Below are 12,153 nucleotides of genomic sequence, written 5' to 3' on the forward strand. Positions count from 1 at the left end.
GGGGATCGTGCTGCACGACGCGGCTGCAGCGCCTACCCTGGGCATTGGCTGAGTTGTGGCGGCCGCGGGGTCCAGAGGCCTCACTTCAAAAAGACGTTCGTATCCTCCCAGGGGCCTCGGGGCCGTTCCTGACGAAGACGGGGCCCAGCTGCTGGTCAGCGACGCCCAGCCGGCCTGTGAGCGGAGGGTAGGGCCAGGGCCCTTAAAACCAAAATTCAGCCCTCTTGCTCCCTGCCCTTGCTTTGCTAGTAAGCCGACCTTGAGACCTTCTCTAGGACAGAGGCTCACAGACTGTCCCCACCGGCTGCCTAAGAACAGTTCTTGGACACCCGCGACGTCCCCGAGACTTCAGGCAGGATTTGCACACATTTATCTTTAGTTTACCCCTAAGGTTGGTATTGTTGATTCCAGGTGACAATGAAATCCTCTCACTGAGGTTAAGCGGCTTCGTTTGGGCACAGTTAATGAGTCAGCACTAGTTCCTAATTTCCTGACTGCTAAGCACTAGCAGTCAAGTTTTGTGTGTTTACAGTAACTCTATGAACCAACTGTTCAGGAAAACATAAAAAGGACAACAGAGGATTCTTTCCTGCGCTGTCTTGTACCCTAGTAAGCTGTTAAATATCAAGTACTCTCTTAACATTAAACAATCCTGAATGCTGTGAGTCCTCCATGTGTGGAGGTTAGGAAATCTACACTGCCATTGGTGGGAGTTGCCCCTTTATTGAAGAGAATATGATGGAAGGTAGCAGGTGCTGAATGGTTTCCGTTGCTTCTTGCAACCCCGGTACAGCCCCTCCCGAAGGCTTCGGGTAAGTGGAATGGGAAAACATTCCGGCAAAGAGGAACCACCAGAACTTGGCTTCACAACAGGAAGGGCTGGGGTTGTTTACAGACGTCAGGGGAATGTGACTAGCGCTGTGTGTTGGGGTGAAGAAGGAAATTCAGGCTGGAACCAGGTTATATGTACTTTTATTTTTTTATTTATTTTTATTTTTTGAGACACAGCCTCACTCTGTCGCCCAGGCTGGAGTGCAGTGTCATGATCTCAGCTCACTGCAACTTCTGCCTCCTAGGTTCAAGTGATTCTCCAGCCTCAGCCTTCCAAGAAGCTGGGATTACAGGCATGCACCACCATGCCAGGCTTTTTTTTTTTTTTTTTTTTTTTAGTAGAGATGGTGTTTCACCATGTTGGCCAGGCTAGTCTTGAACTCCTGACCTCAAGTGATCCGCCCACCTTGGCCTCCCAAAGTACTGGGATTACAGGCCGGAGCCACCACACCCAGCCTATAGATACCCTTAAAACAGAGACAAGAGCAGGGGTGTGATGTGGTTGTTAATTGGAACCTGGAACCTGAGAAACATTTCTGCTGAGGTGAGACACACTGAAAGTGGGTTTTCAGGCAAGGTGGTCTGGCTCTGACTTTTGAGAATGAAGGGAGTCCAGGCTAGTTAGGAAGCTGGTGCATTCATCTCAGCAGGGGGTACTGCAGGTCACTTTTAGGGCACTAGCTATGAGGACTGGAAGAAAAGGGCATTTTGAAAGATGAACCAACAGGATTCAGAGACAGGTCATTGTAATGGAAAGACATGATCTAGTGATAATAAAATAACCCTATAGCGAGACTGAGCTCAGGCCACTTCCTTGCACTTCTTGTTTGTACAGAGTGATACTTTAAGAGTTTGAAGTGACTCCTAAGACATGCCCTTTAGAACAAGCACCAAATGTTGGGGGCTGGTAGGACTGACAGCAGCAGTCAGAATTTCCAACATCACATCTATCATCAGCTACATCATTATGAAAGACTGCCCTGACTCTGGGCACATCCAAGGTTGTGGGGTATAGGAGGGAATGAAAAGTTTGTCACCTGTCTACCACACCCAGTGAACAGGTTCTGTTTTCTTCTTCTTTTTGTTGCCCAGGCTGGAGTGCAGTGGCATGATCATGGCTCATTGCAGCCTTGACTTCCTGGGCTCAGGTTATTCTCCTACATGAGCCTCCCAAGAAGCTGGAACTACAGGTGCATACCACCACACCTGGCTAATTTGTTGTATTTTTTGTAGAAACAGTTTTGCCATGTTCCCCAGGCTGGTCTCAAACTCCTGGGCTCAAGAGATCCTCCCACCTTGGCCTCCCAAAGTGCTGGGATCTATATAGGCTTGAGCCACCGCACCTGGCCGCCTTTGTTTTTAGGTGTCCACTGTAGGGGTCCTGAATGGGCTCAGAAGTTACATTACAGTCGCCTGGGTTGTGTCTCAGGTTTCTCCAGCCAGCTCAGGATGTCCTCTGCAACATCAGGACACCATGAATATTTCCCATGGATAAACTTGAGGCTACATCACAGCCATCCTGAGAACCACCACAGAGCAGACCTATATACTGTTTGGAAGAGGCAGCCAATGTGGGTTGAGATGAGTCATTTTGAGCCAGTTATTAACTGCATGCATATTCCAGTAACAGATCCAGGCACGGTTTCTTAAACACACAAGAGTGTATGCCCTCATGTAACAAAGATCTGGGGCAGTCAGTCCTGGGTTGGGGTGAAGTTCCAAGGAGTCATCAAGGATGCAGACTGTCTGTCTTCAAACTGCCTCATGGTCCATAATAGCTTCCATAGCACCAGCAACCTCATCTCCTTTCTAGAAAAGGGAAAAGACAAAAGTCTGGGCTCCCATCATCTCCCCTCCACCTGGAAGAGGCAACCAATGCGGCTTTTTCTTTTTGAAGCAGAGTCTTGCTTTGTTGCTGGGCTGGAGTGCAGTGGCGAGATCTCAGCTCACTGCAACCCCCGCCTCCCGAGTTCACGTGATTCTCCTGCCTTAGCCTCCCAAGCAGTTGATATTACAGACATGTGCCACCATACACAGCTAATTTTTATTTTTTTAGTGGAGATGGGGTTTTGCCACGTTGGCCAGGCTGGTCTCAAACTCCTAACTTGATCTGTCTGCCTTGACCTCCCAAAGTGCTGGGATTACAGGCAAGAGCCACCACACCTGGCCCCACTATGTCCCTTTTAAGATCCTTTGTAGTAGATTCACCCAACAAATTCCACTTACAGCTCAATGGCAAAATTTAGGTACAAGGCTACCTAGCACAGCCTAGCCACAAAGGAAGCTGAGAAATGTAGTCAGGCATGGGGCCAGGTACAGTGGCTCATGCTTGTAATCCCAGTTCTTTGAGAGGCTGAAGTGGGAAGACTGCTTGAGGCCAGGAATTTGAGACCAGCCTGGGCAACATAGCAAGGCTGTCTCTACAAATAAAAAAAAAAAAAAAAAAAGAAAGAAAGACCAGGCATGGTGGCTCATGCCTGTAATCCCAGCATTTGGGAGGCCAAAGCGGGCAGATTACAAGGTCAGGAGTTTGAGGCCAGCCTGTCCGATATGGTGAAACCCCGTCTCTACTAAAAATACAAAAATTAGCCAGGTGTGGTGATGGGCACCTGTAGTCCCACCTACTCAGGAGGCTGAGGCAGAAGAATCGCTCGAACCCAGAACGCGGAGGTTGCAGTGAGCCTAGATCGTGCCACTGCATGCCAGCCTGGATGACAGAGTGAGACTCTGTCTCAAAAAAAAAAAAAAAAAAAAAGTAGCTGGGTGTGGTAGCACAAACCTACAGTCCTAGCTATGAAGGAGGCTGAGGGCAGGAGACTACTTGAGCCCAGGAGTTCGAGGCTGCAATGAGCTAAGATTGTACCACCTTACTCCAGTCTGGGCAAGAGAAGGAGACCCTGTCTCTGTCTCTGTCTCTCTCTCTCTCTCACACACACACACACACACACGTAGTCAGCTGTGCACATCTGAAGTCTGAAAAAACTTATAATTCTTTACCAACAGGGGAAAATGAGTTTTAAAAAAACAGCAGTCTTTGCTACATATCCTCCTATAAGGCATTATTTCCACATGCTTGAACATAAACTGATCATTAATGGAATTATTTTAGCTACATTCTCGTTGTTCTTTCTTCCTGCCCGTGATTTGTTGGGGTTTTCTGCTTTTTTTAAATTAGGATCTTACCCAGGCAGGAATCTGAAAATTGCTTGTGTCAACCTGCCCTTTGCATGACTGTATTGTTAATAAGACCAAAAGTAGTACTTAAATGGCTAAAATGAAATGATCTAGGCTAAAAGAGAAAATGATAACACAGATATGTTAATAAAGGTTTCAACATTAGCTTAATTTTTTCCCCCACTTTAGGCAAAATTACAATTAGATTGCATCCTCAAAGAACATATTAACTACTGGAAAGCAAAGGAGGGGCTTGGTTCAAAACAAGTGTTCTGTTAAACGAAGGGATCAAATGGGCACGTGTGGCAGATAATCATGAGTTGATTGTATCCATAAAGGGAAGAGGGAATCCGCATCACTGAGCAGATCCTCCATGTTGCTAGCTACTAAGTCAAATGCTTTATTCCTACTGTAAACAAAGACAGGGACATGACCAAGGTCACACACAGAGCTAGTGGGTAATAGGGGGGATTTTGAGTCTACAGTTGACCCCTGAACAATGTAGGTGTCAGGGGTGCTGGCCCCTTCAGTCAGACATGTGAGTATAGGCTGGGTGCTGTGGCTCACGCCTGTAATCCCAGCACTTTGGGAGGCCAAAGTGAACAGATCACCCGAAGTCAGGAGTTCAAGACCAACCTGGCCAACATGGTGAAGCCCCATCTCTACTAAAGATAAAAAAAAATTGGCCAGGCGCAGTGGCTCACACTTGTAATCCCAGCACTTTGGGAGGCCAAGGCAGGCAGATTACAAGGTCAGGAGTTCGAGACCAGCCTAGCCAATATGGTGAAACCCCATCTCTACTAAAAATGTAAAAATTAGCTGGGCGTGATGGCACATGCCTGTAGTCCCAGCTACTCGGGAGGCCGAGGCAGGAGAATCACTTGAATCCAGGAGACAGAGGTTGCAGTGAGCTGAGATCATACCACTGCGCTCCAGCCTGGGCAACAAAAGCAAAACTGTCTCAAAAATAAAAATAAAAATAAAGGGACAGGCACAGTGGCTCACACCTGTAATCCCAGCACTTTGGGAGGCCAGGGTGGGTGGATCATGAGGTCAAGAGATTTAGACCATCCCGGTCAACATGGTGAAACCCCGTCTCTACTAAAAAGAAAAAAAAAAAATTAGCTGGGCATGGTGGCACGTGCCTGTAATCCCAGCTACTCAGGAGGCTGAGGCAGAATTGCCTGAACCCAGGAGGTGGAGGTTGCAGTGAGCCGAGATCGCGCCATTGCACTGCAGCCTGGGTAACAAGAGCAAAACTCTGTCTCAAAAATAAATAAATTAAAAAAAATAAAGATAAATACAAAAATTAGCCAGGCATGGTGGCATGGGCCTGTAATCCTAGCTAGTCAGAAGGCTAAGTTGGGAGAATCACTTAAACCCAGGAGGTAGAGGTTGCAGTGAGCCAAGATCTGCCACTGCACTCCACACTCCAGTCTGGGCAACAGAGCGAGACTCTGTCTCAAAAACCAAAGAAACAAAATTAGCTGGGCCTGGTGGCAAGCACCTGTAGTCCCAGCTACTCAAGAGACTGAGGCAGGAGAATCGCCTGATCCTGGGAGGGAAAGATTGTAGTGAGCTGAGATGGCACCACTGCACTCCCACCTGGGCAAAAGAATGAAAATTTGTCTTGAAAAAAAAAAATAATAAAAAGAATCCAATAAAAAAATTTAGGGAAAAAAACCAAAAAAATCTGAGTATAATTTTTGACTCCCCAAAACTTAACCCCTAATAGCCTGCTGTTGACCGGCAATAACAAAGTTTGTACACCACAGAGAGGACAATAACAAAGTTTATTAGCATATATTTTGCATGTTATACATATTATATACTGTGTTCTTACAATAAAGTAAGCTAGAGGAAGAAAATCAAGGAACAGAAAATATATTTACTGTTCATTAAGTGGAAGTGGATCATCATAAAGGTCTTCATCCTCATCTTTGATGAGGAATAGGTTGAGGAAGAGAAGAGGTTGATCTTGCTCTCTCAGGGCAGGCAGAGGCAGAAGAAAATCTACATGTAAGTGGGCCCATGCAGTTCAAACCCATATTGTTCGAGGGTCAAGTGTATTGCTGTCTCTTTTAAACCTGTGTATCTCTGTGCCTTTAAACAGCTGCCACTCCCTCTCCCACGCTCCTCACCCCCAAAATAATTGACCCCAGCCTTATCTAATTAGGGCCCAAGGTTTCAAACTTTTTTCCTCCTTCTGTCCCTATGCAACTTCCCAACTTATCCCTGTCTCCTCAACTTCTCATTGGCCTGCTGCCCCATCTCTTACACATGACTCTGGTCATCAGGTCATCACTCTTGGACCTGAAGCTCTCTGCCCTGACCTTGGTCCATTTTCCCCTTAATTACATTTGTTTTGCAGCCTCAGTGAAGACCCAGCTTCTTGGAGTTTCCCTTGACAATGGCCCAGCTGACTCTTCCCAAACTGGTCTACTGAAAGACTCAAATTTGCTGGAGACCCAGGAAACCAAAAGAGAAGGGTTGTCCCACAATGAGAGCCTGGAAGAGCCCTCCGCAAGATCCCTTCATGAGGACTTCCTGCAACATCCTGCCTCCTTTATGGACATGAACACCACCTCTTCCCATTACTACTCCGGGTAAAAGCAAACAAAACCAAACCAAACATGGTCACTACCTTCTATGTAAGGGGTGGGATCTGCCATTAAACTGCCAACTTCTAGTTCATATCCCAGGATTTGTCATGGAGTAAGACTGATTTCATGTGCACAGCTCCAAGAATGACTCTCAAGAGCTATTCAAGCTACTTAAGAGTGGCCCAGGATCACTGAGGGCCATGACCAAGCATAAGGATCTTGGCTGGCCCGATATCCAGGCCAGCACAACCCAGGGGCTGTGCCCCACACTGTATGTCTACTTGGAGGAGCCAAAATAGGTACACAGGAGGATTAGCCTCACACAACACCCAGGTTCATGCCAGCACGTGGTCCACTGGGAACAGTATTGACATCAGAGTATTTCTGGGAACTTATGTCCCATCTCAGGTGACTCCCAGGACTCTATCCATCCTGGTCTGCATCACCCTCCTCTAGGGCCAGCTTACCTCTGCATTTACCCTTTGGCGAGAAATTAGATTAAATCACATAAAATAAGACTTCTCTTTCAGGCTAAAGATACTTAGTTTGAAAAACTAGTCAGCTATCTGTTGGTACAATAGAGGTGAGCCACTAAAAACAATCACTGTTCAATTAGATGTGGACAAAACAAATATATGAGTGGAACAATTATTAAACATTTAAGGGATCAGATTGGTTTGCAGGTATCTTTAAGTTCTACTCCACTTCAGAGAATTGATGGAAATTAGAGACAACACATTACTAGTATGGTGATGTGGTAGTTCCAATACTTTTCTGGTTCTTCATATGAATTCATGTCCATGTTTTAAGTCAAAATGCACTATTAATATGTGTGACATGTTAACATGTCCCACTCCTACCTTTTGATGGCATGGATAAGACGTGGTCTCTACGTACTAAATAAAGAACAATTATCTCTATGAGTGCACTTTGAAAGTAATGTTTAAATGTCTGGTCTCTGGGATATAATATCTCTGTTAAACTCTGACTTTTCATTGACCTGATTTTCATCAGGTCAATCTAAGGTTCAGTCTAAGCTTTCCAAATCAAGCAGAGACTTAATTTTCTTTCTTTTTTTTTTTTGAGACGGAGTCTTGCTCTGTCACCAGGCTGGAGTGCAGTGGCACAATCTCGGCTCACTACAACCTCTGCCTCCTGGGTTCAAGCGATTCTTCCACCTCAGCCTCCCAAGTAGCTGGGACCCCAGGCTCGTGCTACCACGCCCGGCTAATTTTTTTGTATTTTTAGTAGAGACGGGGTTTCACCGTGTTGGCCAGGATGGTCTCGATCTCTTGACCTCGTGATCCACCCACCTTGGCCTCCCAAAGTGCTGGGATTACAGGTGTAAGCCACTGCGCCTGGCTGAGACTTAATTTTCTTAAGCTTCCCTGGAACACCATGTAGGTTCTCAGCTTTTAGACTGAAATCTAGGAGACAAATTCTCAGTGATGGGGTGGTCTCCAAAATCATGAGAAAAAGTCCACTTAAAGCAACTGTCAGGTAAAACAACAGGTAAGATTTCCCTGTTTTCTACTCACATGCCACCACTGTGCGCAACATAAACATAACCCTACACTTGCTTCCTCTCCAGGCCTATCGCTGGAGATGAAAGAAACCATGGTGAGCATGCTCAAAGAGGAGGAGCAGCAGCAGAATGCAAGACACTAGAGAAGACACCTGCCAGCTGCGAACGTCTTTCTCCCACTGTAGCCTGCTGCCCTGCTAGCGGCCTGTGCTGAAGTCTTGACTTTAAATCACTTTCAGAGTCTTGATTTTCACATGGGAATGAGCATTTTGGATAGTGGATTGAGCCTGTGTTCTGACTTAAAGTGATTTTAAGACTTTTTATTACTAAAGAACACATATTTCCTAAAAGGTCATGGGACCACACTGGGCATGATAGCACATGCCTATAGTTCCAGCTACTTGGGAGGCTGAGGCAGGAGGATCACCTGAGCCCAGGAGTTTGAGGCTGCAGTGAGCCATAGTCATGGCACTGCACTCCAGCCTGGTGACAGAGTGAGACTCTGTCTCAAAAAAAAGTCATGGCACCAGCATTTGATCCAGGGACGAAGAAAAAACAAGCCCATGAAGCAAACTGAATGACTTCCTGGGCAATAAAGGAATATCACTTCATGGTCTCATTCCATGAGTCACTGTTATTCATTGTGTAATAGGCACACATCAGTGCTATGGGGCAATCTCAAAATCTCCCACATTTTTGGTATTTGAATAGTACCCAAGATTTCTGGCTCAAATGTGGACTTTTCCCCCCCAATTTGCATATCATATGAGTCATTCCAGTGGGGAATTTAGGAGAAAACCTGTGCTCTTCCCCCTCGTCAGAGGATCACCCACCCCCAGTCAGCCCAAGTGTAAACTTTATAGCTAGAAAGTGCTATGCGCAACTGCAGTTTCGGATCATAAAGACTTTTTATGGTTTCCTGAGTTGGCTTCAGACATTTCTTGACGTTCCTTTAGAAGTATTAAGAGTAACACTAGTGGCTTTAAAGATAGATTCCTGCTTCTTTACCGTCTGCATTCCCATCACAGTCTAGTGCAGGGTTCCTTGGCTTCCACTTCATGGCTTCATTCTCCTCTAGGTCCTTGGCTTCCTCTCCATCCAGCTGGCAGAAGGCAAAGAGAGTGAGAAAGGTTGTTGTGGGGTGGAAGCAGCATACATCCCCTCTGCCCACACATCCCTCTGCCCACATTATCTGGAGCTCAGCTACATGGCCACATTCTGGCCATACCTCTGTGACCAGGCAGAAGAGGAAATGGATTTGGTGACTATTTAACAAGTACCTGTCACAAAAAGTTTATTAAGGTTTCTTTAAATAGTAATTATTAAATGTTAAGATATCAATTAATATTCACAGACTATCAAGAAATGTTATGCCACAATTCTACTAGTCACTTTCTAAAGAATTTAGACATGTAAGAAATGCATGCTTTAGCTGAATGCCTAATGACCAGTTGTTAGGATTAATAGTTGTTTAAATCCAAATATTACCATCAGAGAATGAACTTCTGAAATTCAAGAATGCATCTGAAGTTTTATTCAAAATAAATTATTAAAACATTTAATAGTAGTTTTAAATTAATTAATTTTAAATACCTGACGTAATTTCTCAGCATGTCAGCTGCTAGACTACTGCTAAGGTCACTGTAGAACTATTAGTGAGATGAAGCATAAGTGTTGTATCTATTATTGCAAGGGCAAAATCCCATAATATTAAATACTGACTGTGAAAGTTAATTTTAGTTTTTCTATTTTTAAAAATTAACCATTACACAATCATGGCTAAAAGTTAATTTTAATATTTAGTTTTATATACGAAGATAATTATTAAGAACTTTTAAAAACCTAAATAAGGCCAGATGTAGTGGCTCATGCCTGTGATCCCAGCACTTTGGGAGGCCGAGGCAGGTGGATCACTTGAGGTATGGAGTTTAAGACCAGCCTGGCCAACATGGTGAAACCCCATCTCTATTAAACATACAAAAACATTAGCCAGGAGTGGTGGTGCACACCTGCAGTCCCAGCTACTCGGGAGGCTGAGGCAGGAGAATCACTTGAGCCTGGGAGGCAGAGGTTGCAGTGAGCCAAGATCACACTACTGCACTCCAGATTGGGCAACAGAGCAAGACTCAATCTCAAAAACAAAGAAACCTAAATGGACTGGGCATGACGGTTCATGCCTGTAATTCAAGTGCTTTCAGTGGCTGAGGTAGAAGGATCACTTGAGACCAGGAGTTACCAGCCTGGGCAACACAGCAAGACTCCATCTCTACAAAAAATAAAAATTAGTCAGACAGGGTGGCACTCACCTGTATTCCTAACTACTCAGGAGGCTGGGGTGGAAGGATCCCTTCAGTCCAGGAGCTAGAGGCTACAGTGAGCTATGTATTCTACTGCCCTCTGGCCTGGGTGATGGAGTGAGACTCTGCTGTCTTTTAAAAAAAAGAAAAAAAAAAAAGCTATTAGCTAGACTCTCTTTAAAAAAAAAAAAAAAGCTATTAAAAAGACCATTATGTTCTTTTGAATCAACAAATGTGTATACAAATTTAAATAATGATATTAATCAGAATGAGAGGTTTAGCTCATTTAAAGTTATTGTATAATATATACATTTATATTTCAACTGATGGAATTTCAGTAAATACAGAACTTAAGAATATTTTCACTCCATACCCTATCTATTGACTAGCTACTGAAAATAATATAAATGGCATGGCATGTTTATGACTGATGATATTACCCTGTTGAATATGATAGCAACCTAGGCTGTACCTAGGCTGTACTCATCTAGCACAAGGTCAGGGACAGTCCAAATGACATTAAAATGGTCACGACTCCAGCTCTCTGAAAGTCAAGGCTGGAGTCACATAGATTTTAGGAAATTACCTATGTCAAAGCTTTGCCATGGTTTATCCTTAAAACACTTATTAAATATATATTATCTTTTCTGTGCCTTCTAGTAAGATTCCTGTATAGAGTAGACATACCTATCTGCTGACATTTATCCTGTGTATCTTGCTCATTCCCTAATTTCAGTATTTGAAGCCCCTGAACACTTCCCGGCTCTTGCCAGTCCCTCTTTTAGGGCCAGATTCGTGTCTGTCCTGGCTTGCACTTGCAGTCCTAGATGGAATATAACCAGCTGGTGCACACACAGCTCCACTGCCTGCACTCTCTCACTGCTCAGCCCTGCTCAGAGAATGCACCTCTGAAAACATTTGTTTGCCCGAAATGTGCCTAAGTTTTCCCTGCCTTCTGGCCATGGCCTTAGACAGACAGCCCAGTCTTCCTTATTAATGAAGCCTCTGGGGCCCTGATGATGTCCACAGCAGTCCCTTTTAGCCACCTCCTACCCAAATCTGCCATCATTACCATCTACTCATTCCCCTGTCAGGGGCACTGGCACTACTCAAACTTACTGGATCATTTGGCTAATTAAGCATTTTCTTCTCTCACTTTTTCCTAGAGAAAAGAACAAAATTTTCTTGCCCTGTATCTAAGGTTTTTCCAACCAAGAGGGAGACTTGTTTTTCACTTCCATCGTTTATGGGCATAAAATAAGGATGCCCAAATAAGGGACCTTATTTTTATCGTATCAGTCTGATGAGCTTAAACATACTTTATATTACATTCTCTGAAGTTAGTTGTGCCTTCATGCTGCTAAGCGTTTGTAGTAGCTAACACATGTAATTCCAGTGCTTCGGGAGGCTGAGGCGGGAGGATTGCTTGAAGCCAGGAGTTCAAGACCAGCCTGGGGAGCAAAGTGAGACCCTGTCTGTATCAACAATTTTTTTTTCTTTTTTTAGAGACTGAGTCTCACTCTGTCACCCAGGCTGGAGTGCAGTGGTGCAATCTTGGCTCACTGCAACCTCCACCTTCCAGGTTCAAGGTGCCTTCCTCGTACCTCACCCTCCAAAGGAGCTGGGACTACAGGAGTCTACCACCACACCCAGCTAATTTTTGTATTTTAAGTAGAGATGAGGTTTCACCATGTTGGCCAGGCTGGTCTCAAATTCCCAACCT

At 44.8% G+C, this 12,153-nt stretch overlaps 2 long non-coding RNA genes across 3 annotated transcripts in view; one reads left to right on the plus strand and one right to left on the minus strand.

The window, feature by feature from the left end:
- On the plus strand, positions 1–9,692 carry LOC144582233 (uncharacterized). Of its 2 annotated transcripts, none has more exons than XR_013534658.1 (3): positions 1–391; positions 6,377–6,611; positions 8,200–9,692. It is a non-coding gene; the product is annotated as an uncharacterized LOC144582233 (long non-coding RNA). The 2 variants fall into 2 exon arrangements; XR_013534659.1 differs by having other exon boundaries at positions 1–187.
- The window catches only part of LOC144582232 (uncharacterized), a 25,323-nt gene continuing 18,949 nt past the window's right edge, over positions 5,780–12,153 (minus strand). The window contains exons 2-3 of the long non-coding RNA XR_013534657.1: positions 10,440–10,562; positions 5,780–9,235 (exon numbers count right to left, since the gene is read on the minus strand). This is a non-coding gene — a long non-coding RNA (uncharacterized LOC144582232). The remainder of the gene's footprint in view (positions 9,236–10,439; positions 10,563–12,153) is intronic.

The sequence above is a fragment of the Callithrix jacchus genome, chromosome 4, assembly GCF_049354715.1.
Source record: "Callithrix jacchus isolate 240 chromosome 4, calJac240_pri, whole genome shotgun sequence".
Taxonomy (NCBI): domain Eukaryota; kingdom Metazoa; phylum Chordata; class Mammalia; order Primates; family Cebidae; genus Callithrix; species Callithrix jacchus.